Source organism: Camelina sativa, chromosome 13, assembly GCF_030686135.1.
Source record: "Camelina sativa cultivar CO46 ecotype springtype chromosome 13, ASM3068613v1".
NCBI classification, from domain to species: domain Eukaryota; kingdom Viridiplantae; phylum Streptophyta; class Magnoliopsida; order Brassicales; family Brassicaceae; genus Camelina; species Camelina sativa.
In genome coordinates this window covers 21,784,655-21,802,912 of record NC_141892.1, presented here as the reverse complement: position 1 = coordinate 21,802,912, position 18,258 = coordinate 21,784,655, and the positions used below count along the sequence as shown (strand labels likewise).

The 18,258-nt window shown below is 33.9% G+C and overlaps 2 pseudogenes across 2 annotated transcripts; both read right to left on the bottom strand.

Moving 5' to 3' along the window:
- Positions 1-2,356: 2,356 nt before the first annotated feature.
- Positions 2,357-3,144, bottom strand: LOC104737120 (dirigent protein 13 pseudogene; annotated as a pseudogene). Its single transcript, XR_015577757.1, has one exon. The product of XR_015577757.1 is annotated as a dirigent protein 13 pseudogene (transcript).
- A 677-nt stretch (positions 3,145-3,821) lies between these two features.
- LOC104737119 (dirigent protein 13 pseudogene) lies at positions 3,822-4,726 on the bottom strand (annotated as a pseudogene). Its single transcript, XR_015578776.1, has one exon. The product of XR_015578776.1 is annotated as a dirigent protein 13 pseudogene (transcript).
- Positions 4,727-18,258: the final 13,532 nt, after the last annotated feature.

Genomic DNA, 18,258 nt, shown 5'->3' with positions numbered 1-18,258 from the left:
ATTTGGCTCCAAGATTTACTAAGCGAGATCACCGGATGGAAGACTAAGCCGATCACCATTCACATTGACAACAAATCAGCAATAGAACTCACTAAGAACCCCGTCTTTCATGGTAAAACCAAACATATTCATAAACGCTATCATTTTGTACGAGAGTGCATTGAGAACGAGTTTGTTAATGTCGAACACGTACCGGGTGTGGAACAAAAGGCGGATATATTGACTAAAGCGTTGGCATGGATCAAGTTTAAGGAAAGGAGAAGTTTGTTAGGTGTTCAAGACTTGGACAAGACAAGGTTGAAGCTTAAGGGGGTGATTGTTAGGTAAGCTTCTAGAAGATTGTGTCTTGAAGCCCAAGATATCATTAACAAGTTGGTTAATGACAAGATAGGCTTAAAAGGAAAAGTTCCAATTGTATTAGGATTAGGAAAAGAGAAGTTTTCCATTATCAAAATAGGAATAACAAAGTTGTATTATGACTATAAATATCTTTGATTGAGTTGTGATCAAAGGTACGAGGGATTGAGAGCTTTGGTGTTTAGTTTTGAGTTATTTTCTAAACATAATAAAGAGAGTTATTCTTTATTCAAAGCTTTCTAAACTTATATAAAAGTGGTGAGTTTGCTCACCACGTGGCATGTTCCGAAGAGTTAATTTTTAATCATAGGATAATATTTAGATAAAGAAATATGTTTTGTTTATATTGAATGGGAAGATTTCAGATATTTTTTATCCAACCCAATTATTTGAGATCAATTATCTTACAAAATCCATGTTTTTTGTCAATCATTAGGCCACAACAGGCCGTTCCATTAGCCAAATCCCTACATTCGTAGAGAGCGAGACTTGACCCTTGGTGTGATGGTGTCTTTTACAATTGGACGTTCCATTGGCTACTACACTAAGATCACCTCACAGAATTCAAAAAAAATATTTTAAAACTTTAATACCAAAATTCATCATTTTTCATTCTTTATAAATATAGACTTGTTTCATTTAATTCGGGTTCAACTCATTGGACACAAAAAACCCATATTTTCTATTATATTTTTGCTATCTACCTTCACAAACTCTTGTTGTTTTGTTTCACCCGTTTTTTTTTGTAAAATGGATCTTAATAATAACCCTTTTAGCTCCCAAAATTCTTCTAATTACCCTTTAAACTATCCAAATCCCAATAATTATCAGTTTTAAAATCAATCTCCCAACCATTCTCAGCATATACCAAACTATGGATATCCACCAAATTTTTTCATGCCGTGAGCTGTTCCAAATTTTTGTCAATATCATGGATTGATGATGTCATATTCATCTCAAACACCCTCTTATTCTTTTTCTCGAATGGGTAGTGAAACTAATACGAATGTGAGAGAAGCTGAATTTTCCGAATTTTCTAGACAAACGACTCTTGGTGGTATGAGTGGTGTTTATGAAACCATTACAAATGAAGATGATTATTCAACTCCTGCTCGTCAGAGAAACTCCAAATTTATTAGATAAATTATTTAATTTTTACGTATTTGAATTTCATTTGATATTAATTATGATCAATAATATGTGATCACAAAAAGTAAACATGAATAAAGTGAAAAATATGAAATAAAATTGGTGGACAGTAGGATAAGGTGATGTAATTTTATTAAACAAAAATATTGTAAAAGGAAAAAATGATTTATTCGTTTAATTATGATGTACAAAAGAGAATAGATGATGTCAAGTGTTACAAATAAAAAAGTGGGTTTTATATAAGAAATTATTTTACTAAATAATAAGAAATGAGTCATATTACTTTTTCTACTGTCAATAAATAATAATATTATATAAGAAAATAAATGTTTAAGAAACAAAAAAAAAGTGGGACACGTCAATAAACCAATCAATGAATATTATGAACCTGTCCGCTTTTACTTTTAAGATAGTCTTTTAGAAAGCTTATACGAAATGGAACCCTACCACTGGTTTGAATCTTTACATTAATGAGTAGGGATGTTACACCATGTGATTATTTTGTCTAATCCGATCCCGAAATCATGCAATCGTAGGCATTATTCCAAAGTTAGATATCTTTTTCTAATAGAATTTACTTATAATCAGGTGGAAATGAACTTTAAAAAATGTAACAGAAGTAAGACAGATTTAGCCTAGTCTAGTTTTTTGACCAAAATTTGTATTACCTTTTAAAAAAGCATAAGACTCTTCTGGTGAAGCATATCACAACATGCTCTTTAGTGGAGTAGTATGTTACGGCCCATCAAATATCATATTTTGGAAACATATATGTTTCCAATTTTCCAAAGTTTCAAACACAACATAAGAACATATTTATTTCCCTTGACACACCTTACATGTTTAAAACTTGGTAAAACAAGAGACTGTTTTATTAAAGAGCCCGTTGCAAACAGATTTGAATACAACATTTATTGGAACTTGGAACAACGTACATAAACAGAGAAAAGCAATAAATTGCCAACAAACACACATCGGAACAAGATTATCAACTCAGAAACATCAAGCACAAGAAATATGTATTACTAGTAACTCTAATAGTAACATTCATAGAGTTTAATATCCATTTTGATACGGAAATACTTCGGGACTTGAATGAGATCTGTCGTCAACGTAGCGATCCCACGAGTCATGATGAAGTCACCAGTCCCACCAACGACCGGTAAGTCTCTGGTCGGCTCCATAAACGGATTTTCACCCATTATGTTCAATGCCCCTTTGTGTTTTGTTGAATTGAATACTACTGAAAAAGAGAGCCAACTGTCAAATTTCCACTTACCGTGGTAGAAGAAGAAGCCTTGAGCACGAGCCACCGGTTTCGAAAGATAGTTCTCGTCCATTGTCACAGGGTTGTCCATTATTATAAAATTCCCGAAACTAAAGTCTCCTAGTCCTACAGGCTTCACGACTGTTGCTGACGTGGCATTAGCCGTGTTATTACCGTCGTAAGCAACGTTATGGAGGTGGACGACGAAACGCTTGCATGGTTTTGCTAGGTTTCGGAAAGATGAGACGGCATTGGATTGGTTAAGTAAGACAGACAAGAAGATGAAGGATGTGAATACTTGTTTGTAGATATGTTTTGCCATAGTTAAGAGTGTTAGATAGAAAATATGAGCAAGTGTTAGTGACTTTGTGAGTATGAAAGAGGGCTTTGGGGACCTTCATTTATAGTCATAATAATCACGTGCTATCATTTTTTGCGCTGAAAAAAGTAAAAAAAATATGAGAATGACACATATGAATGGAGATTTCAAAATCATGTGAATAATTGAAAAATTATTACTCCATCCATTTCAAAAGTAGTTATGGTTTTTAGTAGTTATGGCTTTTTGTCAAATTAGTTGATGTTTTAGGGATTCAATAACACCACTTTATTATTATTATTATTATTATTATTATTATTATTATTATTATTATTATTATTATTATTATTATTATTATTATTATTATTATTATTATTATTATTATTATTATTATTATTATTATTATTATTATTATTATTATTATTTAATTATTTTTTTGCTCAAGTCCTTTCATTTTCTACTATGAAAGATATTTTCTTCTTTTTCTCTTTTTTTATTTTTTCTTTTGCTAAAGATTCCTTTATGCAGGTAATGAATAAGGTGAGTATCTCCACTGTCTTATATGTATGGCAGGATTACTCTTTGTGAGCCATAAAATATTACAATTTACAAAACTATTATTTCATATATGAAAATCTGTTTATGCTAATTTTTCTTGGTTGTGAATTTAATATTCGTCAATGCACCTCAAGAAGAAGAAAATCATGAAAATGGGATGAGATCTTTACCGTGAACGTGAACTACGTACATTAAGAGGTTGTTTTCATTTTTTTTTTTTTTGGATAGTTGAATTGTCCGGAACTTACATAATAATTGTTCGACATACTATTAATAATGACATTGATTATGCAATGGATTACGAGCAGAGAAAAGCAGTAAAATTCCAACACACAAACATCAAACCCAAAACATAAATTACTTAGTAAGTTTAGTAGTAACATTCATAGAGTTTAATATCCATTTTGATACGGAAATACTTATTGCCATCAATGTGATCAGTCGTGAACGTAGCGATCCCACGAGTCATGATGAAGTCACCAGTCCCACCAACGACCGGTAAGTCTCTGGTCGGCTCCATAAACGGATTTTCCCCCATTATGTTCAATGTCCCTTTGTGTTGTGTTGAATTGAATACTACTGACCAAGAGAGCCAAGTGTCGTATTTCGACTTACCGTGGTAGAAGAAAAAGCCTTGAACACGAGCCACCGGTTTGGAGAGATAGTTCTCGTCCATTGTCACAGGGTTGTCCATGATTATAAACTTCCCGAAATTGAAGTCTCCTAGTCCGATAGGGTTGACAATTGCTGCTGATGTGGCATTAACAGTGTTATCACCATCGTAGGCAACGTTGTGGAGGTGGAAGACGAAACGCTTGCATGGTTTCACTAGGTCGAGTGATTTTCGAAAAGATGAGACGGCGTTGGATTGGTAAAGTAAAACAGACAAGAAGATCAAGGAGGATAATACTTGTTTGTAGATTTGTTTTGCCATAGTTAGAGTGTTTGGGTAGAACAATATGCAAGTATTACTGATTTTGTTGTGAGCATGAAGAGGGGTTTGGGAACCTTTATTTTTTATTCATAATAATTCAGGTGCTTTCCTTCTTTGGGCATTAAAAAAAAAAAAAAGTGATAGACACCTATAATTGGGTTGTTGATCTAGAATGCCGAAATTGGTGTTTAATAATAGAATATAAAGATTTCGAAATCACGTGGATGGTTAAATAATTATTGGGTTGACTACTATTTGATTTACTGTTATTTAAATTAGATACTTGATCTTGAATCCCTAAACTCCTTGTGAATAAAAGATGACTCTTTTTGGTAGTAATATCCATAAGACCATATCCATTAGAGAAACCCATCTAAATTGATAAAAATTAAACTAATTATATAATTAGAGATCGTTATCGATTTAAATTAAACTAATTATATAATTCATTGGAGGTGTAATTACCAATCTAAATTTCTCAAAATTAAACCAATCAAAACAACCCACTAACAACTAACAAAATCACCCTTTCATTAGAGAAACTAATTGCATGTTTCTTAATTGTATGTAAACCTTTAATTGAATCAAACTGTATCAAGGTTCAGTTTTCAGGAACTATGTAGAAGAAGACACAGCTTCTTATCAAAAATGAACTCCACAGATTTTATAAAACTTTAGCTAGAAAACTTAGTTAAAACATCACTTTGAAAGAGAGATTCACCACAAGAGAACTTAACTAAAACAGACCGTTGAATATAAATCATACCAGTTTCTACTAATCCAATCAGCTCATGTCATTTGTCTTAGACCATTTTAAATGTTCTCATAAAATGTAAAAATGTAAACTAAGTCGTAAACTAATAAAAATGTAATTTGCATACTTTTTGGGTGAATGTCGAATGACTCTTAAACTAAGTATCATTATTTAGTGTATCCATATTTCATTACCAGTTACCACACGACTCCACGAGCTACATGTGTTTCGTGGCATATCACCGGTTAATTAGTAATATTAAAGTTCTAATATTTTATTTGTTATGCCAGATCATATCCTACACTCTAGAAAGAAATCATTTTTCCTTTGTATCCTTGTTTTGTTGTCTTCTCACTTGTACGTAGTCTTCTTTTGTAAACTTCTGTTTGTTCCCTTTTTGGGTTTATTTATCTAATCATTTGCAGATCTAATCAAGATGACCTAAAACTCCAACACATAGTGATTACCAGATCATTAAGACAAGAAACAAAAGAAGTCTAGTCTTCAACTGAGAAACTCTAATTGGACATACCTTCTTAAGTAGAAACAAAACAACCGATCGGCAATTGTCATTGTGTAAAAACATCAGTTGATGATAACACAAACCATGGCTAAATGTTTTGAGAAAAGAAAAAAAGAGATAAATTACTCTCTTAGAAAATCTTCAAAACACTTTTGAAAAGTACTTTATTATGAGATGATAATATGAATTATAATTTTATTACGTAGACTATAATTTTATAATTATAATTTTATTCGAGTTGTCAATATAGTAGGTTTATATATTAATAAATGATTCCAAACCAAATGTTAGTTACTACCTGATTGGAATTACTTGGGCTTCATATCTTCCCACGGGCAGTGGTTGGGAAAGGATCCTTCGTGTGTCTCTTCATATTAACTCACTTCGCGCTTATTCTTTGTGTAAATGCTCAATTTCACTGCTTTTAATTTTGTTTTTGTTGTTGAAATTTTTTTGTTTCTCTTTGTACTTCTCTCAGTTGTGATCCTGTATTCCTTTTTCTTTGTTTTTTAAAGCAACATCTTAAGTAATACTGCATTCCATAAATTGAAGCAAACCATTTAACAAAAAAAACAAAAAAGTTATTCTGTGGTTTTGAGTTTTGACTTTTGTGTTCCACAATACCAACTTTAGAACGTGAAAAAAACTGACATAAAAATTTAAAATATTATTAGATAAGTAAGAAAATATCTACATACACATATTTTTACTCTCATTCTTGTTTTTAGTTTTTCTTTTCTTATACTAGCTAATGAAAATCTCTATATATGTCATAAATTAATATATGTAGATCTGAATCCTAACAAATGTCAGTTTTGGTTTCATATTTTTTTCTTTATGTTTGGATTCAGGTATATACATATATTAATATATTAATTATGAAATGAACCCGAAACTGAAATGTATTTCGTTTTGTTTTTTATAAAGAAATGCGAATTGAAATAGTTGAACTGAAGATTGGATCGAAACAATCATACACATGCGTGGTAGGAGATCAGAATTATTTACTTTTGCCCCATAAAAGTTTGAATGTTTGTATAGCTCTTTAGCCTTTGTGACTCCACCATTGTTAAATGACGTCATGTGTCATCACAAAGTGATAATAGAGCAATTGGTGAAATGTCTAAGAAAAAAGTGTAAACAAAGTATCAATAAGTTGATAACAAATAGGTCTATGGTGTTTTCGATATATATCGATCGTGTGTGTTGATCCAATATACCGTTTACGTTTATGTTTTGAGAATCGGAATGATCCGACGGATTCAGTGAGTATATGATTATCGAGATTATAGATTTAATTTAATGTTTGTAAAACTTTAATGTTTCTTATATATATATATATATAATATAGCCATGAGACATGCAAAACCTTAATGTTTCCTTTATATATATTATATATACTGTAATCAACTATGTGAAGGTGAACAAAGAATATGTATCAACAAATATATAGATACGATGAAATTTATTAGAGTTGAAAAACAATGTACAATCTTTTGCATCAATTATAAAATAATATAAAAGATGAAAATATGATTAAAAATGAACGAGAGCCACCAATTCGGTGGTGGTTTATATGTACGCCTTATCCCACGTTGTTAAATCATCTTTTGCTTTTTTCTTTTGTTTCAATGAGTGATGTAATTTTAATATCATCTCAGTTTTATCACTTTGTAATTTAAAAAAAAAAAGTTGTGTTAATTTTTTTTTAGATAATCTCAAAACTGTTATAAAGATTAAACTTTTTAAAAAAATTATAAAGACTTTATAAAGTTTTATAAAGATGAGTGTGCACCAAAAGATAGGATGTTTTTTTTTATATATTTATAAACCAAAATTTTGAAAGCAAAAAGCTGAACTGAAAGCTGGATCGAAAATGAAAGATCTATGGTGGAATTATCAGATGTCTTGGTTTGCCTCTTAAGATAGCTAGCAGCCTTACAAATAAAAAAAATTCTCAAGTCCTTTCATTTTCTTCTGTGAAGGATATTTTCATCTCAAAGCCAAAAGTGAAAGTTTCATTATTGTAGTTACAGGCAACGCATGTATAAAATGAGCTCAAATCTCTTCATAAAGTGATTATCTCTATTGTTTTACATGTAAAACTAAAATTCTCCATAACTTATTTTTTTTTTAATTTAATATTAAATTATATTGAAAAAAAATAAACATTTTACAATGCTTGTGGTAAAACCCTTTTAAAACTTCTTAAAAATTCATGTAACTATGTTTAGTAGAATCTTGCAGCAATCCAAATTTGGATGCCTCTACCCTCTCCGTTCTGAATGGTGCGGACCCGGTTTCTGATATTTTTATCAATGAGTTTTATTAGCCCCTCTTCCATAACAGGTCATTTCTCTCCAGCCAGATTGAGTGTAATGCGTTTTGAAAAGCATAGCCGATGATAAGCTTTGTGGTCTTGTCGAGGTCCTCGTCGCCAAACATTGCCATAATCTCTTGCTAGTCGGTGTGATACTTGTTCAGAAGAAGCTTTTTCGCTAGCGTCTCCCAGATGTTAGAATTGCGGAAGTAGAATTTGTGTAAAGAGAAACTGAAAAGAGAATAGAATACTTAGATTAACCTTTTGTCAATTGTAAATTACAGACCATATATAGAGAGTCTACAACTACACATGTTGTCGTTGTTAGACATTAAGAATGAAAGGGACAGAACATAGACTTGTTACATACGTTCATATTGAAAGCGACTTGTGTTGCCTTGTTTGACTCGTTGAGCTCGTTCACCAAAACAACATGTGACTTCTCCCTATGACGCCCTGCAATCACCATCATCTAGATCCTTCTATTCCAATGTGTCTTGGTACGAATAGGGCCTATGTTTCACCACACTCTCATATGGATCACAACCCATTAGTTACTTGTACGGACAGTTGTACGAACAGTCGTACGGACACAACATCACTTGTTACTGATCTCACATCGTTGATCAATACTCCCCCACAAGTTTAGCCTAAGTAGTGGCTAAACTTGGAGCTCCGTGACCTATCACCTCGTTAAAAACCTCGATATAGAAAACCTTGTAGGACAAAAATATATCAAGGGAAAAAGAGTGTGATTATCACGGAGAGAGGATTTGTGATCAAGGAGATATGTGAGAAAACCTTGAGACTTGCAGCCTTAGTGAAGATATCAGCTAATTGGTTTTCACTTGGAGTGTGGCAGGGAAGAGTAACTCCTTCCTCAATCTTCTCTCGAACTTTGTGGCAGTCTATCTCGATATGTTTGGTTCTCTCATGAAATACTGAGTTGGTTGCGATGTGGATAGCTGCTTGATTATCACAATGCATAGTAATAGGAGTTGAAATCGTGATGCCTAAGTCTTCTAGTAGTGCCTTTAGCCATGTGAGTTCGGTTGTAAGCTTCCTCATTGCTCGATATTCTGACTCTGCACTTGACATCGAGACTACCTTTTGCTTCTTTGTTTTCCATGTGACTAGATTACCTCCAATGAAAGTACAATAGCCTTGGATGGATCTTCTATCCGTCTTGTCACCACCCCAATCAGCATCGCAATAGCCCACAAGTTCAGTGTTAGCGTTCTTTCCCATGCAAATTCCTTGTCCAGGGCTTCCTTTAAGATAGTGGAGTATTCTCTCCAAAAGACTCCAATGATACGTTGTAGGAGACTTCATATACTGACTCACCTGGTTCACCGCATAGCAAAGATCAGGTCTAGTCAGAGTCAAATATATTAACTTACCTACAAGTCGCCGGTAGCGAGAGGGATCTTTATAAGATGGATCTTTCCTCTCCCCCTTTCGCTCAACTTGGTATCCATCAGGAAGTGGTGTGCCTACTGGCTTAGCTCCTAGTTTTACTGTCTCATATAGCAAGTAAAGAGTATATTTTCTTTGTGATAAGAATAGACCCTCCAGAGATCGACATACTTCAATCCCAAGAAAATACTTAAGTTCTCCAAGATCTTTTATATCGAAAACAGACTTAAGATGGGTCTTAACCTCTTTAATACCTTTTGTGTTGTCTCCAGAGATGATTAAATCATCAACATAAATGAAAACAACAACAATACCTTCAGCGCTTTGAAGAGTAAACAGAGTATTGTCCATGTGAGATTTCTTGAAACCATGATTTAGGAGTGTAGTGCTTAGCAAGCTCTTGGGGATTGTTTCAGGCCATATATAGCTTTCCTTAGTTGTAACACTTTTCCAGGAGCAATAGTGTCTTCAAGGCCTGATGATCAGCTGGTAGTCGTGCTAGTGAACATACTACTTGGATCAGATGAGCAACGACTTGATTGTTATAGTAAAAATCTTTATCTCTCCAAGTCGACATAGGAGGTCTCGTACGAGCACTACGTCTTAATGGTTGGTGAGCTGTCTCCACCTCTTCTACTTCTTCAGGTGGATTTGTATTTGTATTCTCCCCCTCTGACTCACTAACCGTTAAGTCGATCAGGGTTGCAGGTGGATTATGTGGAGTTTCCTGAGGCTTAGTCGAGGTTTCCTCTGCAATTTTAGGGACCGTGTCGCCTTGTATCTGCAGTGATGTTTCAATTCCTGACGAGGCTCCAAGATGATCAAGAAGAAACTTGAGACTAGCTGATCTATCAGTTGGTGTTGCCAAGTTTTCCAAGTCGCTCCAGTCCTTTTTATCAAAGTAGCCTTGATTTTCCAGAAACGTAATATCCCTTGATACAAACATACGGTTGTTGGTGGGATCAAAGCATTTGTATCCCTTTTGTGTGGTTGAGTAGCCGAGGAACATGCACTTCATGCTCTTTGCCTCCAACTTGATTAGAAGCTCTCCTGGTATAAACACAAAACAAACACAACCGAATACTTTTAGGTGATCAATGGGTGGCTTTACAGTATTCAGTACCTCGAATAGTGACACATCGCTCAACGCTTTTGTTGGAATTCGGTTGATGAGATAACATGCTGTCATCACTACATCTCCCCAGTATCTTTTAGGAACATTAGTGTGAAACATCATTGAGCGTGCAACCTCCATCAAATGTCTGTTCTTCCTCTATGCAACTCCATTTTGTTGCGGAGTATATGGGCAACTTGTTTGGTGCACAATGCCGTGTTTGGATAGGTGTTCTTTGAATCGAGTACTTGTATATTCACCTCCATTATCTGTTCTAAATACTTTGATCTTAGCATTAAATTGGTTAGATACATAATTCTGAAAGTTTATGGATGCATCAATCACTCGATCTTTTGATGGAAGCATCGTAATCCAAGTATATTTGGATTTCTCATCAATAAACGTCAAAAAGTACTTGTTACTGTCCCTAGATATGCATGGTGATGTCCACACATTAGAAAGAAGTAGATCAAAGCATTTTCATAGATAGTAGTAGACTTGGGAAAAACAGTTTTACAATGTTTGCCAAGAATACAAGCTTCACATCTAAAGTGATCAAACAGAACATTAGGAAGCATTAATTCAAGGGCTCGAGAGTGAGGATGGCCTAATCTAGCATGCCACATAGCATTAAAGAAACATTCAAACAACTAGCAAAGGTAGATTTAGAAGCACTTGGTGATGTGTCATCAAGAATGTAAAGATCATCTTTGGTACCACCTTCTCCAAGTAATTTTTTAGACTCAATATCCTAAAATAGTACATCATTTGGCCCAAATATAGCATAACAATTTAGATCAGTTGTTGCTCTTTTCACAGAGAGGAGATTGGAGGTAAACTTGGGCATGTAAAAAGCTTTTGATTTTCTATCAAATAACCTTAAGCTACCAATTCCTTGAACCGGAACACTATCACCATTAGCTATTATGACATTACCTCTAGCTGGTTTTATATTATCAAGTAGGTTTGAGTTATTAATCATGTGGTGTGATGCACCAGAGTCAACAACAAGAGACCTATTTGAGCTATGAGTGAAGTGGATTTTACCAGAGTCTTTATTGGCAGCTAGAGATTTGAAGAAGGCTTCCAGGTCTGATTTCTTCACATAATCTCCTGACACCATCCCTTCTCCAGTCTGTGATGTATCCACTTCACTTTGCTCTTCTTTGACTTTGGTTATGTTGGCTCTGGGCTCCTTGTTGGTCATACTTGGTCTTAGGTGAGGATGCAGAAACCAACACTTATCTTTGGTGTGGTTCTTACACTTACAATGCTCACATCCTCCCTTTGATCTTCTCTCATCATGTCGATAGGTTCCTTTGTTTGCCATTGAAAGTTCACCTTTTCCTGTAAACAAACCAAGCGAGCCCTGTTCCTTCTGTATTTGCGAGCAGACATCATCGAGACTAGGAAGTTTGTCCGCCCGAAGGATATGCTTAATAAGGTCATTAAAGGTTGGATTGAGAGTTAGGAGGAGAGAAAAGACTTTATCTTGTTCTCTTCTCTCATTAAGAACCGCCGGGTCCATGGTGTTTGGTCTAACCATCTCGAATTCTGCCCACAACGACCTGAAATCACCATCATCTAGATCCTTCTATTCCAATGTGTCTTGGTACTAATAGGGCCTCTGTTTCACCACACTCTCATATGGATCACAGACCATTAGTTACTTGTACGGACAGTTGTACGGACAGTCGTACAGACACAGGATCACTTGTTACTGATCTCACATCATTGATCAATACCAGATATGTTGTGAAAAGGGACACTAAAAAAAGAGATGCGTAATAGTTTCCAATGGATCCCTGCAAAAAACATAGCTGGGGTTAGAACCTGGATTACGTCTTTGTATTTTGTCGCATGTTGTAAGTCTGTTCTTTACTAGTAGCCATGTAAGAAAAGCAAACTTCGGAGTTGCAAAAGGAAACCAAATCACTTTAGAGGCCTCCAGAATTGGGTGAGAAACCTGGATGAAGGACAATGTGTCCTTGGTTATAAATTTCGTGCTATAGCAATCATTTCTTCCTTTCCAGAGAGCATCGTCTTGCACCTCCCCATTGCGACTAAGTTTATGATTCAAAATCACCTTATCTATTTGGTTTAACAGAGCTTCTCTATGTCTCCTCTGCCTGTTCATTTTCATAACATCTTCCATTGTACTTGAGAGTGGTATCCCAAGAGTTATCCCTCTGTCACCCAGTTTCTCATGTAGACAGTCCAAAGCGCACCAATTATCAAACCAAAAGAAGGTAGACTCTCGTTGTGTACTTCCACTCAATATAACTGTTTTGCTATGGTCCGGTATTTTAGTAGTTTCCTCCAAATCCACGAACCAGAGGTTGATGGTTCTTGCTTTGCCCACAAAGAACCACTTTTAATGAGATTTCATTTAACCCAGCTCACCCATAATGAACCTTTCACAGAAAGAAATCGCCAAATCAACTTGTGGACAAACACCTTGTTTGCTTCTTCGATGGAGCGTAAACCTAAACCGCCCTCACTCTTAGGCAAGCAGACATCAGACCATGCAACCTTTACTTTTTTAGGGTTTAAAGAAGAGGCAACACATAGAAAAGCTGAACATAACTTGTCAATCTCTCTTACACAGGCTTTTGGAAGTCTAAATGCAGCTATCCAAAAGTTGGTGAGACTGAAGATTATTGATTGTAGTAGATGAAGCCTCCACAACTTATTTATTTATTATGATATGAAAAGATGGAGATAAAAGTCTATTCATGTAAAATTTTCTTGATTGTGTGTTTAAAATCGGTAAAAGTAAGCATGTAAATGGAATGAGATTTTTAACTTCACTAAAATGGAGAAAGAATTTGACTTTACTAAAGAGTAGAGAGATAACTAACTAGTCATAAGACTATTAACTTTTCACAAATAATTAACCATTATAAATCGTACCACGTATTAAACTAATCTCAACTCTAAAAGATATTTCTGACGATGTCAAAAAAACTTCGGCACATGCTTCAACATCTTATTTCTATAATAAGGAAGCGGAAGCCTGAAGGAACCCAAAGGCGTTGGATTTTGTAAGGGCTATTGTGCCTGAGGTTTTCAAGATCCTTAAACAAAAAAAGTATGAGAAATATATATTTAAATCTGTTTTGATTAAAAAAAAGAGACAATTTTCACAAATACAACAAAAATAAGTTCTGTTTCTAAATTTTGCACGTCATTTATAAATTTCAAAAACAACATCATGCAATTAAACTTTCAAAAATAAACTCTAATTTCTAAATACTAACCCTTCTATCTCAAAACTATACCCTACAAACTTAATAATTTTTTTTTTAAGATTAATTGAAAATATTGTAGTTAATTCATCACCAACATACAATATTGATTTAATGTCAGTTTTCAAAGCGAATTTGATACAAATACAAAATACTTTAACTAAAATTGCTGGTATAGAGACACAAATGGTAATGACCACTGAAAATCCAACCAATACTACGAGACTTTTGATCTTTCAAGAGAGAAGAAGGAAAATTCCTATTATATATTCCATAGTGTGCACATACGTAGAGGATGATACTCAACATTCCAAATACCATGCTAAAAGGAGAGCATAATGAGTACATGATCAGAAGGTCAATTAAAATCTAATGTGCACTCAACCACGATCTAGTGGTGTCATCATAACACTCCAGGATTGAATCGACAGAGACCAACTAATTGCACTGTGAAATTATGAAAATTAAATATAGCTAAGATAAAAGAGGAAGTTTTGTGAAACAAGTAACTATCAAAAGCGAAAAGTAAATAAGCTGTTTTAAATCAAAAAGGAAATATTGGGCAAAAGGAATCTACGAGGAATATAATTCTCGGACTAAGGTGATTAGATGGGGACGCTTTAGACACCGTTCTAAAACTTAAATCATGGTTGTAAAGCTTATCCACTCTCGTAGAGTTAACTATCTAACTAAGCAATGAATTTACTAAACCCTAAACTCTCGTTTGAATCTAGCAAACCAAGCAAGCATTAAAAAGTTCGGGTTTGATTAGTTCACAAGGTATCTTAACTTCAACTCTTGTTGGCTAAGGATCACCTTGCTCACCTATGTTCTTTTCATGTAACTCAACAACACTTTTGGTGCCATGATAAATTTAACCTATGATCATAAACTAGGTAGCTAATCTAGTTTAGGCTTTAAGAACAACAATAGATAAAGAACAAAATAAATCAATCCTCAATCTAAAACACCATTGTTAGAGAATTATAAACCCCTTTGAAACCCGAAACTCAACAGAGAAACTACTCAGACATAGGCAGAAACAGCAAATCAAAGATGATGAAGACATAATTGTATTGCAAAAGAAATAAAAAAAAGGTTCAGAAATCTTCTCCAAAGTGTTAGAGAGGATTAGAGATCTTCTCCCAAAGTTTACAAGTACTCAGAATCTGCGTAGAATAAAAGTTATCTTTCTAGAGGTCGAGTCACGTGCTTAAATACTAAAATAAAACCCTAAAATTTTGTTTAAATGAAAAAGGAAAATTTGTTTCGGGTACGGGATCGGTCGATCCTGGACGCTTTTTCTGTGTTTGCTCCATCTGCTTGCTAGTCCGATCAGTCTTTACCAAATTGGCTCCAGATGCACGTTTGCATCACCAAAACACTCAGTTTTCTTAAAAAGCAACCTAGAACCTGTACAGACTCACAAACGACTAAAAAACTTTAAAAGCACACTTTGACTCAATAAATGACTCAAAACAATTGTAAAAACTATGGTTAAAACCTATAAAATACAGACACATCAGTACAGATCTATTTTTCCCCTATCAAACTGCTTTAAGATTAGACAAAAAATCACTGTTAGGAAATGAGATAAGGTACTCAACATACCACATATCAGTCTTATCCATGTATCTGCTTTCTAGGTGCAAATAAAACGGGACTTTATTAGTGCTACAGTGCGCAAAACTAAATGTCCAACTAATATTGTTTACTATGCTTTCGTATTATTTTAGTCACAATTCCGTTAATAGCAGAAAAAAAAATGCAACAACAAAAGTAATTTTAGATACTAAACTTGAAAATGGTAACAAATTATTAGCTCTTCACGCTTAAACATAATCTACAGATTTTTTTTTTAGGTTATGTGATGCTTATGGTTCGAGAGGCTGCATACAGCTAAATTTTAAAATGTGGTCTTTTCATTATTTTAGAAAAAAAAACTTAGTCTAATTTAAATATTTAAATGAATTTTACTAGAGTTGAAATAAAATGTACAATCTTTTGCATCAATTATTGAATACAATAAAAGATGAAAATGCGATAAAGATCAATTTTGTAGTTCCAAACACTTAAACACAAAAACATCTAAACATAAAATAAAAATAATAATAATAATAATTTTAGGATGTGGCCTAGGGGTATTGATTGCCCAATATGTTTCTAGCAAGCAAGCACGATGGGAAATGACTATTGAAGTACCAACCAAGACTAAGAGAGAAGTAAAGCTGGTTTTGATCTTTTATTATATATGTTCTACAAGCCTTTTGAAGGCAGAAGAAAGGCAAATTCCTATGTGCATGCATCTCCTCTTGGCCATAAGCAGCGATAGAAAGAAGAGAATTAGAGGAAGTAGTATATACACACCATGATTCTTGCTGGAGTGGGTAAGGATTTTGAGCAATCGTGACGTGCATGCTTTCTTCGTTGTCTGACTTTTTAATCAATACTACCAATAAAGGACCAAAGCTGGAAAGCCTTTTAGCTTTATTCAATCTTCTTCGTCGTCTTGTGTTTATATCTTTTAGTTATACTAGGGATTAAACCTGGAGGTTTTATAGAAGACGATATGATTTTTTGTGTTTAAAATAGTCATATTAGTTTTCATATTTTGCAGCCATAAAGAAAACAGAAAATTAAGAAGTACTTGTAAAATAATGAAACCAGCTCATTTCTTAAATGAGACATTATGTGTTTAGAGTATTAGACATTATTATGTGTTTAGAGTATTCGATATTATTATGTGTTTAGAGAATATATATTAAAATGAGAAATTCAGAACCTCAAATATGTCCATTTATTTAATGGTTATTTAACTTGTTTCCTCATTCTCTTTAGAAGGTGAGGATCAATCCCCCAACTTTTGCAACGTTTATAATCTATATATTGTAACAATTACTCGTCTCCGTAATTGGTGTTGTTTAGTTATGGTGTAACATGAAAACAGAGCTAAGAATCAGATTTTGCAGTAGTTAAACCATAAGTAATGTTGAATCTTGATCATCCCTTGATTAGTTATACCATCTCTCAGATAGTGACACGGATAGAACGATTGCTACAACGATATAGATGAGATTGAGGATGGTCGAAACTGCAAGCGACACCCCAAGAGGCGGTACACATCAAAGCAAACACATTTTCGCTCGTCTCACGCAATCCGCCACCAACTTGATATGCGGCATTCTTGCTGTATTGTTGTTGTTTAATTCGGAGAGGCTAACTAAACTTAACCATCGTAAATAGCTAGTGGTAATGAAACGATTGAGATGGTAGTGGAGTTTGTGGATATTTTGTTGAAGAGTAAGTTCGTGGATATTTTGCTGAAGAGTAAATTCATTAAACCCTAATCCTGTTTTATAAACTCAAGCAACATAATTTCCTTAATAAAGGATCTACATAATTTGTTTCCTTAATTTGTTTTTTCTTTTTATTTGTTTTGTATATTGTTGTATTCTAATTGGTTAATTAAGAGAGGGTGAATGAGAGTTGTTTACCCTAGGGATGAACCCAATAATTTTTCTTAATAGTAGGACACAATTTGAGTAATTAAAAAGATTGTACCAAATCTTAATATTTATAATTAATTAATTAGTCCAGTGACAAATACTGAACGAGTAAAGCCTAAATTAAGGTTTAAAATTAAGAAAAAGAAAAGAAAAAGAAAACAAAAAAAAAGAGGAAGAAGAAAAATGGGAATTATGTTTATTAACAAAAATACAATTTCCGACCTGCCGGAATCGAACGAGCGACCTAAATATTACAGCAACAATTACAGGCTTCCGCTCTACCAACTGGATAAGGTCGGTTTGTTAATAATTAAGAAGTAAATAGTATTTAAATCAGTTAGAAAGATTGAGTCGGCGGCCTAAGCGTTCGACGCTTATAAATCACTAGCGACTTATGGTTGTCTAGGAGAATTTGGGGACAAAGACTGACATAAAAACAGACACACAAAGATTTCAGCTCGCAATAGTCATCTAAACTTTCATAAAAACAAACCAAGTTCTTAAAAACCTTAAACCCGAAACAAAGCTTTTTGTTACATACATGTTCGTACATGTTCGTTCACAAAAGGGCTTGTACGAAGGCATCTAAAGAACTTTCACATCAAACTCGCTTTACCGATAATAAAAAAAAAAAACTAATCACGGTGCCACTACAACAAATATGTACATTGATAGCAGACGGATATAGCTCATTTTCCGTCACTGCTATGAAAGATGAGATTTTTTTTCGCTTACTTTTTAATAGCATCTTATTAACGCTATGATAGGAAAATTATGTAGCGGGAAACAAAAG